We start from the raw sequence: 11977 nt of genomic DNA on the forward strand, positions 1-11977 counted from the left end.
ATATATGATAAAATTGATGAGGTAATAACTAAAAAAATATATTTTTATTATATGTAAAGAAAAATTTAACTAGCATAAAAGTATAATATGTGTAATCAATTTGTCTATAACTAATTGCTCTAATGTAAATTTAAGAATTTATAAACAATTTATAAAAAATTTAAAATTTATTCGTAAATTTATTCTAATTATTGTTATATAATATTTTGTGTCTACACTGAATTAACAAAAAAAATCCTTTCTAAAAATTTGTCTTAAATAAAAAATGCCAAATATATAAAAAAATGACAAACCTTGTATATAACAATCAATACAAAATTATATAAGAAAACAAGCAAAACTATTAAACATTATTCAATAATTATTTATTCGAAAATATAAATTAGATTAATGCCATATATGTATCTAAATATAAGTACTTATTTATTAATAAATTTATTTATACACCTAAATAATTTGCTCGTTTTTAAGTTGGCCTGTTTATGTACGTTCTACTTTATTTAATTTTATACGAGCCGTAAAAAAAATTCAAAATAATACTGAGACAAATTATTTCGACCAAAAACTGGCTAATTCTTTTATTACATGTAAATGAACACTACGTTTCGACCAACATTGTGGTTTTTTCAAGTGTTATACTTATTCTGCAATTACATTAATTCGAAACGGAGACATGAAATTATCACCTGTCATGTTAACAATCTGTCAGTAACTAACAGTAAGATTGTTAACATGACAGGTGATAATTTCACGTCTCCGTTTTGAATTAATGTAATTGCGGAATAAGTATAACACTTGAAAAGGACCACAATGTTGGTCGAAACATAGTGTTCATTTACTTTTAATAAAAGAATTAGCCAGTTTTTGGTTGAAGTAATTTGTCTCAGTATTATTTTTAAATTGTCACTAGCGATCAACATTTATTTAAAAAAATTTCATTTACTAATTTTTTATTTTTATTAATTTAATAAATTTAACAACTGTGTTTTTTTACGTCAGATTCTCCCCAGAAAACATTTTGCGTGCAAATACCTAGCTATTGCATACAAAAGCGGCTTATACTGCGCAAGCAAAACCTTAGCCTAGTGCGTCCTCGTAGTGATAGTAAATGCTAACACACTTTGCGCGCGATCTCATCTCGTTATAAGCATGCAAGATGAGCACTATTCAACAAACATATTGCTGTCACTATCACATCACTGGCATATTTTTGGCAATTTGATATCTATTTGCACGTGATTTGTTGGTGTATCAAATAATACATAAGCTAACCATTTGCGTGCAATATGTACGATTGAACATATCCCACAAGCAAAACTCAGGCAAATCTCGTACACAATTTATATGTATAAGACGCGCAAATTTTGTACGCAAAAATTGTTATCTGGGTCTTTATTATTTTATGTATAAAGTATTGGGGTAAAAAAATCAATATTTACAAGATATTTCATAGATTAGGTAAAATTAGTGTCTTTAAGTAGAAAATATGTTGTAAATTTTTTTACCAACTTATCCTTATAATTTTTATGTCAAAAATTGCGAGAAATCGATCTATATTAAAAAGTTATAATAAATCCACTTAAAAAAACATAAATGACTGTTAAATGAACTTAAAAAGTGCCCTTCAGAAAAAAGTCAATAGTATCATCTTCTGTTCCCTCTTCAAATCAAACAACTTTTGTCTGAAACATTTTGTTGTACAATCAAAAATAAAAAAAAGTATATTTTCTATGTATTTGACAAACATATTCGTGAAATATGAAAAACCAATATAATATTCGAGTATAAACGCAACATAAAAATGTGCATTTTGAATTTAAGAGTGCAGATAATGCTTTTATTTTCCACGTGACTTATAACAAAAAATTATTGTTTAATATGAACATAAATATTTTATATTGCATCATATTTTATATTTGATATAATTTCTTAATATCCTAAATATACCTATGTATGTGTTCGCTACTACTGAATAATTTTAAAACAGAAATTTTATCTTAAATCTGAAAATAAAAATGTTGAGATAAAATAACATAAAGTTACAATAAAGTTTAAAATTTTTCGGATTATGTTTATAACATTTTTTTTATTCTAACTTTTGTATAAATTGAAGAGTATCATAATACTTCAAAATATAATACGTAATTAAAATTTTAGTTATTTAGTAGTAAAAGAAAATTGGATGGTAATATAAAAAATACATATAGTTGTATAGAGAATTGTTATATCATACACTTTACTTTATTTTCCAATAATAATTATATGATATATAATTATGATCAAATATACAAAATTTTTCTTGAATATACAGGTATCTATATATATATACTATATATTATATATTAATAAATATTTTAACAATAGTCATATATATAGATATTCATATATATATATATATACATATATTATAATGAATTAATTAATTATATGATATATAGATTATGATCAAATTAAAAACTTTTTTCTTGAATATACAGCCGTATATATATATATATATATTACCTGTATATTCAAGAAAAATTTTTATTTGATCATAATTATCTATCATTATCATCTATTATTCATATATATTATATATATATATATAGTATATTATATGAATATTCATATATATTACTTATGTGTTTTAAATATTTAATTAATTATATATATATTTAATTATGTATGTATATATTATAACATATATTTACTATTTAATCTATATATTATAGTTAATAATTATCAGTTTTGATTTTAAACACTATAAATACTTTTTAAAAACAATTTAAAACATTTTATCAATATATAAATAATAATTTATATCATTGAAAAATATAATGTTACAAAAATTTGTATTTTAAGAGGATAGTAAGTGATTTATATAAATTATATAACATATTTATGTAGTAATGATTATTATACTATAATACTGATTTATTTAGTATAAGATATTTTATTTTAATATAACAGAAAGATGATTGTACAAGTTGTATTTGTATTTCTGTTGATTATACATATTATACTTTACATAATTTCGATACGAAAAATACTGTTTGAAAATGTATAATTCTTCACAGCATCGAATGATATATTATCATACAATGGTTACAGAATATTTGCATTAATTTAAAAAAATCTGCTGATTGTATTGTATTAGTATAATATAGCCATCATTACATTACTTCCCAGTAAACGTCATGTAAAACTTTCCACCATGCTTCCCAAACCAACGCTAAGGATTCTGTACCCTGAAAAAGAAAATAATTAACATTTAATTCCCTAATTTGATATATATATATATATATATATATATATATATATATATATGTATACATTGGTCAAAAGAATTATTGCAACACGCAATTAATATCAAAATTTCGCGTAAATTCAAATAAGCATATTTTTTGCAAAAAATTATTATATTTAAAAATTTTTTTTTGTGTTTTAAAGGGTGAAGTCTCTACTTTAAGAGTTCATTCGATTTTGATTTTATCATCTCCCCTCTCTCCACCCCTTTAAAAAGTAAGGTGTTTTTTTTTTTCAAAATTTGACGAACTCTACGAGGTAAAATAAATTTTTTTTGCAAATCTTATTCAAATTTTCGTAAAATATGGACTTTTTCCTACAAATTAAAAAAAGTAAAATTTGTACGATTTTTTTGGCTGTTAACAGTTGGGGTATAGAGTTACGGCATATCAAAGTTATTTATGCATTTTTGTGCAATTATCACCAGCATTAGCGATATCCGGCACGCATCAACGATGATTTGCGCGACAAATTGCTAATGAAGATATCCCTCACAGAATCAATGATCAAACAATTAGAAGACGTTTACGTGAACGTAATTTATGTATGGATCATACATTTTTTTCTATACATTAAAAGAAGAAAATGTCGAACTCGCGATCTTAAACGCGTTCACGTAAATGTTTTTTAATTGTTAATCGCTGATTCTGTGAGAGAGATCTTCATTAGCAATTTGTCGCGTAACCATCATGGTGCGCGTCGAGTATCGCTAATGCTGATGGTAAATGGAAAAAATGTGTAGGTAACTTGATATGCCGTAACTTCGCGAAAAAATATTGTACGAACTTTGCTTTTTTTTTAATTTCTAAGAAAAAGTCCATATTTTACGAACATTTGGATAAGAAAAAAAATTTATTTCACCCCGTAGAGGTTGTCAAATGTTGCAATTTTTTTAAACAAAAACACACCTTTCTAAAGGGATGGAAAAAGGGGGAGAGGATAAAATCAAATTGAACCAAAGTTTCTTAAAGTAGAGACTTCACCCTTTGAAACAAAGAAAAATTTGTTCAAATACGATAATTTTTTGCGGAGATACGCTTATTTAAATTTACGCGAAATTTTAATAATTAATTACGTGTTGCGATAATTTTTTGACCAGTGTATATATATAATATATATATATGTATATATATATATATGTATGATATATATAGATATATATATATATATATATATATATATTTATTAAATAATTTTTTCTTGATTTTCTATTTTACATATATTTTTTAGAAATTACTCTATAATACATACCTATATACACAAATTATATAATAATTGATTAATTAATAATTTAAATAAAACGCGCATTTTGAATATTAAAAAATTGTCAAACATTGATGATTGATACAATCTCTAAAGGAATATAAAAAATACAAGTTATATCATTACATGCACACACAGAAAGCTTTTATACCAGTTCATCCTGATGGAGTGCAATTTTTTCGGCAGTTTTCGTATATTGCTCCTCTTCTTTTTCAGCCTCAGTTTTATTAATTTCTTGAGCCATACTAGAGATCGTGACGATCAAAACAACTAACAAAGTTAGATACATTAACTTCATTGTTGCAAACTTAAATATCCAACTAAAATATTCAACATCTAAACTTTACCTATCACATCTTCACCTCTATTTATACTATAAAAATCGTGACCAAAATACCATAAACATTATCTAATCCAAAGAATTATAAAATTTATCACGACTTATATAACTTTGAATATATTTTTTTATTCTAGATAAAACAGTGTTTTAGTATCACTTAATAATAGCAAACAGTATCACTGATCATAAAATTGCTTAAAGGAAATGAACACGATGTTTTATGTATTTAGATATTCACATATACATTTATGATATAAAAACACGTTTCTATATTATTTATTGCGTATAATATAATGAAATAATATATTAAAGTGTATGAGAAGAATTATTTACTAAATTTAAGAAAAAAAATGTCAATTAATTATATTATTTCTAATTTAATCTCTAGATATAATGAACTGTCTTTATTTTTCGATGATACGATCTATCAATGTTACTGTATGTAATATTATCACTAGAACTATTAATAATTGTTACAATAATTAAAGATGCTGTTATGTTAAGAAATATGATTGTCGGTGCATAAATTTCAAAGTAAATATAAATGATAAAGAGGAACCCAATTCCGATGATTTCGATTATAAAGTTTCATGCAAAGCAAGTAAACTGACAATGAAAAATTTGATATTGAGCACTATTTATACGGGTATCACTGTCTATTGTGACGTAACGCTTTTGCGTGCGTCCGTCAAAAGGATGATAGCCCACCGGGAGAGAGAGAGAGAGAGAGGAGAGAGAGAGAGAGAGAGTCTCTGGGGATTGCCACCTCTCTTAAAGAGAGGGAATGCGAGAGCCTCCGTTTGGCAGATTTCGTCCGGTATCTTTCGCGTTTTTGGTCTTTATAACTTAACAAAATATGTTCTTATAACTTAAAAATTATTGTTAAACAAATATAATTTACATAATAGCATTAGAACATTAAGAGGTTTAACAAGGCTCTGTATATATAATATAAATTTAAACGTGTAAGTCAGGCAATAAGAGCCAAATCGAAGATGACAGTGCGTTATCCCAACGAAACTAAATTTTTTCGTTACACATTTAAAAACCTGTGCACAAGGCACTAAATTTTACTTGGTTCACGGCCAAGATTTAAAATTGGAATAATCTCTATAGAGATTTAATTCCATACATCCCCTGTTCCCCCCTTAAGGAAATAAATGCGATGAGAAAAATATAGATCCGAAAGTCGCTGAATCGGGAATCGAACCCGAGACCTTTCGCTTGCCGGGCGACTGCTCTTCCAACTGAAGCTATTCAGATCCCCTTCGATTCTAACTTTTCTCTGCTATATTACAGGGTGTCTGTCCATAGATGTCTGAGCAAAATATCTCGCAATGGTTTTAAGTGATAAGTACAAGAAAGTTTAATAAGAAGAATTTGCACGGCTCTAAGTCAGCTACAAAGTGCGCGTAATAATTTTTTTGACTTCTCCTCCGTGGTCCTTTCGAGTTATGCAGATTAACATAGTTTTTTTAAATGGATACCTATAATTTTTTATGCATATTTGTATAGTAGGGATCATTTGCGACAACATCATATGTAGTAAAAAATTCCTACTATGCATCGTTTACGAGATAATTGACATTTTATGTATGAAAGTAGTAAGTTGGATTCTAAGTATTTTGAACGGTTTGAAATGTCAAAGAGAGTTCGGAGAAGAAAACATACAATGTTTGTTTATAGAACATTTATTAACACATAAATTGCTCGAAATTTTGACCATCATGTTCAATACAATATTCAACGCGTTTTATAAATATTCCCTCATTGTTAACTGCAGCATTTCTGCTTGTAATGCCTTTAACAGCTCTAGTGATTTTGTGTCGTAACGCGTGAATATTGTATTGAACATGATGGTCAAATTTCGAGCAATTTATGTGTTAATAAATGTTCTATAAACAAACATTGTATGTTTTCTTCTCCAAACTCTCTTTGACATTTCAAACCGTTCAAAAATACTTAGAATCCAACTTACTACTTTCCATACATAAAATGTCAATTATCTCGTAAACGATGCATAGTAGGAATTTTTACTACATATGATTTTTGTTGCAAAATGATCCCTACTATACAAAATATGCATAAAAAATTATAGGTATCCATTTAAAAAAACTATGTTAATCTGCAATAACTTCGAAAGGACCACGAGTAGAACAAAAATTATTACGCGCACTTTGTAGCTGACTTAGAGCCGTGCAAATTCTTCTTATTAAACTTTCTTGTAACTTCAACCAATTGCGAGATATTTGCTCAGACATCTATGGACAGACACCCTGTATATACTAATGTTTGAATAAACAAAGCCCTTTAAGTCAGCGGGGTAACAAATGAAAGAATTTAACAAGGCTTATGTGAATATAATACTAAAATATAAATTGGAGAGTGTCAAATCAGGCAATAAGAGCCAAATCGCGGATGGACAGTGACACAGTATTGGATAATGACAGTGAACAGATATTACAGAGCCTTGTTAAATTCTTAATTTGTACACGCTGGCTTAAAGGCGTTTGTTTATCAACATTATTATATATATAGCAGAGAAAAGTATAGAATCTGAATAGCTCAGTTAGAAGAGCAGTCGCCCGGCAAGCGAAAGATCTCGGGTTCGATTCCCGATTCAGCGACTTTCGGATCTATATTTTTCTCTCGCATTTATTTCCTTAAGGGGGGAACAGGGGATGTATGAAATGAAATCTCTTTTAGAGATTATTCCAATTTTAAATCTTGGCCGTGACCAAATAAAATTTAGTGCCTTGTGCACAGGTTTTTAATTTTAACGAAAAAATTTAGTTTCGTTGGGATAACGCACTGTCATCCGCGATTTGGCTCTTATTGCCTGTTTGACACTCTCAATTTATATTTATATTTATATTACAGAGCCTTGTTAAATTCTTAATTAATTTTCGATATTATGTGAAATTTTTATATGATTTTGTATTTTTTAATAATTACTGTAATATAATACTGAGGAAGACCGCGTGCGGTTGAAACGTTTATTTTATAATGATTGTAATTTTCGCTTAAGTTTGAGTATAGAATGTTTGTAGCTTTTACATAATGTTTTATGTTTAGTTTATACATGGAATAAATTTTATTAGACAGAACAACTCTAATAATTGCTCGATAAGTTGGCCTTTTTATCTATCACTAGTTGTATTTACAATATACGAGCGAAACTTTGTATCAATTGATTTTTAAGTATAAATTGTTTTATACTTAATAGGATGACTCGAAAGAAAATTGATGTATCTGCCAGAACATGTAGGTTTCCTAAACCAATTAGTTGTCAATTCAATCCCATTGCGGATATATAACTGTAGTATTTAAAAAATTAATAGAAGAATTAGTCTCTATTTCATGCGTAAATTTTAATCGTTTATGATAATTATTAAATGTACTTAAAATTTCATTTATTTATATTAGAGTTAAGTAAAATAACAAAAATGTCATCCACATATCTATAAAAAGTCTGAACTTTAAAACTTAAAAGATTTAAACAATTTGTTTCTAAGTCATCCATTACTAAGTCAGCTAATATCGGTGATAGAGGGGATCCCATAGGGCTTCCATAAATCTGTTCATAGTACTGCTCATTAAATTGAAAACTAGTTGAAGTAAGTATTACATCAATAGCGTATAGAAACTGTTGCAAATTAAATTTAGTTTTTAAACTTATGTCACTCCAACGATTTTCAATTGCAAAAAAAAAACTAAATCTTTTGGAATATTCGTAAACAACGAACAAACATCCAAGGAAATCATTACGTCATCGTCATTAACTCTTGTATTCCTAATAATATTCACAAACGTCCAACCATCTTTAATATTTGAATCCGGTTTCTTAACAGATTTAACTAATATATCATGAATGTAACTGGCAATATTAAAGGGACTGCCCAACTATGACACAATGATTCTCAATGGATAACCGTTCTTATGAAACTTTGAGAATCCATAACACCATGGTAAATTACCATTCGTACAATTCAAAAATGTATATGTTTGATCATCAATGATCTCATTATTATGCCATGACTTTACTAACGTGTGAAGTTTATTCTTCAGACGTTTAATCGGATTTTTATTTAATTTTTTGTATGTCATCGAATCATTTAACAATAATTCCATATTAGTCACGTAGTCATTTCTATTCATAACCACTGTAACTTGTCCTTTATCAGCTTAGCTTTGGTAACAATCAAATCTTTATTATTCTGCAAATATTTATTAGAAGTATTAAAAGTATTCTGAATAAATCTGTCACAATAATTAATATGCTTACTTTTAGATAGAAATTTTTGTAGTGAATTGGCAATAGATATTCCGCAGCAAAAACCGATATGTAATTGTTACATTGCTGTAATAAAATGGAATATAACAGGTAATATAACGTGTACATTACATGTAACATTCATGTTAGTTGTAATTTCCAACTCATAGATGTAACATTTTAATATAACATATTACATTGTAGTTATATTGTAATTATATACCAAATAGCACATCGATGTATTGATAAGTCAGTGCTATCTTGGGATATAATGACAATATAACTACAATATAATATATGTAATATTAAAAATGTTACATCTATGAATGGGAAATTACAACTAACATATACGTTACATGTAACATGCTTGAGTATATAACATTTATATACTGTGTTTGCTGGGTCTAGTTGTTTCCAAAGCATCCTCCGGAACATAACGACAATTCGATTCGAAATTCTTTATAACTTCAACAATATAATTTAGTCGGTCGTCCTTATCTGAGCAATGAATCGGCAATGCAAACGTGTCACCTAAACTTAAGAGTTTAGATACAGTATCAGGTAACACTTTAGAGCTGATATTTATTAACCAGTTAGAATTGTCAATGCTTTCCAACAGATTTGAAAATACAATATGTTTCTGTTTCATCCTATTAAACTTTTTTATCATCCTACTTTTTGTTCTACAATTAAAATTATTTAATCGTTGTTTACTTAAACAAAAAAACTGATTTACCACCCCAGATAGCCAAACGTTCCTTGGCATAATAAGGAAAATGATTGCTTGACATACATTTCCTTTAAGTTGTCATAATGTTGCTATCACCAAAACAATGCTCATTTTGTTTCGACCAATGTAAGAGCATTATATAGACAACAGTTGCTTTCGTAAACAAACACAATGTTGTAGCATATTTATTGTTATAAAAGTTGCTACAATATGTTGGAAACTATTGTTGCAAAATATTTAGTCATATGTTTCCATCAACTTAATGGAAATATATAATTTAAAATAATACATATATATAATAATGTACTTATAATTATATATATTTTATATATTTGCGCACGTGTAATATTTAAATCTGTGTCTGATGATTTATTTTTTTTATTAAGAAAGTTTACACACATAAAATTGTTGTAATCGCAAATTATGGAATATTAATATAAAATATTACAATAATAATTTGAAAATATAAGAATACGACCACATTAAAATGATATTTAAAATGAGAATTGAATAAAAATATAGCGGAGTAATTATATTTTTTTGTTGTTGTGCATGGTTAATGGTTGTCTCAGGAATTTCTGGTTCCCAAAATCCTAAAACAAAATTATTATATATTTTACATAATTAATGTATTAATGTTTCAATGTCCTACTCTTAACAGTTACACTATTGAGTAGGACATTGAAACTAATGTTATATCTACTGTTACTTGGTTTGCTAGGTATACACACACACACGCACGCACGCACGCACGCACGCACGCACACACGCACACACGCGCGCATACGCGCACACACACACACATATATACCAATATATATATATTAGAAACATATATATTAAATATATCTACATTATATATACCTTTTGGTGTATGTGGTCTCTCATATTTCTTCCTATGTCTTGAGCATTTATTTTTTGCTTCTGTAACTCTGTTTTAGACAAAGATAGACTCTTGTAATACTAGAAATTATATATAAAAATAAATATTATAAAGAGATTTATAATATATATAAAAAAATGTATAAGTAAGAGGGAACTATTTAGATTTATTATGTAATATTAATATTTACTTTTTCACATTTCCAACAATCCCAACCATTTAAACGCTGATCTCTGAGCTTTGGATCGCATGTTAATATTAATCTGCTCGTTAATGTTCTTCTTTTTCTTTTGCAATCTGTAAATATAAGATACTTAATGAGATATTTATGTAACAGAAATTTACATTATTACCAAATATTAAATAAATAAATATTCACACATATCATACCTAGCCAGTGATGCAGTAGGTGGCTTGTTTTCTATATTGTTATCTAAATCTATTGAATTTGTTTTAACATTTTTGTTTACTGCATGCTTTTTTCGTGACTTTTTAATCCTTTCTTCGATTTTTTTATCAGTCGTGGAAATAAAAGGCTCGGACTAATCACATCATCACGTTTATTATCTTGTACTGCAGTCTGTATCTCGTTCTAAAAAAATATTAAACAAAATATTAGTAAAACAATCATGTGTATCCTCCAGTAAAAGAAAATTTCTCATAGGGAGAAAGAGATAACCTTTGAATTAGTGCAGCCTAGAGTTAAGGTAGTGCAGGAATAAAAAGCAGATCCTAAGATCTAATAATAAGTAATAATTTTATAAGTATACCTTTTTCTTTATGTGCATTTTTTAGTCGTTTATTCCTCTTGTGGCAAGATGTAACTATACTATCAATTACTTGACTTTCCACTTAAAACTGCGACGTAACTAATGTAAAAACGTTACTTTATGCCGCAGCCGTCTTGCGTCTTGTCGTATAAAATAGAAACACGCCTTAAACGTAGATAAAACGGCCAGTGATGCCATACTTGGGAGAGGCAACAGCACGCACACACAAGCGCGATCGTCGTATGTGTAATACACGTATGACGATCGCACTTGTGTGCGCGTATACTGTTGCCTCTCGGCCTCTCCCGAGTGGCATCACTAAAAACGGCGCTCGAGTGCTTGTAAGCAACACGTTCTGTACGACGCACACGGCACACGTGCTTGAATTGATCGAAGGGCAATTTATATCTGGGAGAAGCGAGAAAACACGAAA

At 27.8% G+C, this 11977-nt stretch overlaps 2 long non-coding RNA genes across 2 annotated transcripts; both read right to left on the reverse strand.

Moving 5' to 3' along the window:
• Positions 1-2954: 2954 nt before the first annotated feature.
• LOC114939663 (uncharacterized) lies at positions 2955-4900 on the reverse strand. The gene is made up of 2 exons (XR_003821302.2): positions 4700-4900; positions 2955-3227 (listed from the first exon to the last, which is right to left on the reverse strand). It is a non-coding gene; the product is annotated as an uncharacterized LOC114939663 (long non-coding RNA).
• Positions 4901-11006: 6106 nt separating this feature from the next.
• On the reverse strand, positions 11007-11631 carry LOC146724062 (uncharacterized). The gene is made up of 3 exons (XR_014924235.1): positions 11545-11631; positions 11165-11366; positions 11007-11071 (listed from the first exon to the last, which is right to left on the reverse strand). It is a non-coding gene; the product is annotated as an uncharacterized LOC146724062 (long non-coding RNA).
• Between the last annotated feature and the right edge of the window lie 346 nt (positions 11632-11977).

The sequence above is a fragment of the Nylanderia fulva genome, unplaced genomic scaffold, assembly GCF_048542155.1.
Source record: "Nylanderia fulva isolate GAGA-0341 unplaced genomic scaffold, ASM4854215v1 Scaffold1505, whole genome shotgun sequence".
Classification (NCBI taxonomy): Eukaryota; Metazoa; Arthropoda; class Insecta; order Hymenoptera; family Formicidae; genus Nylanderia; species Nylanderia fulva.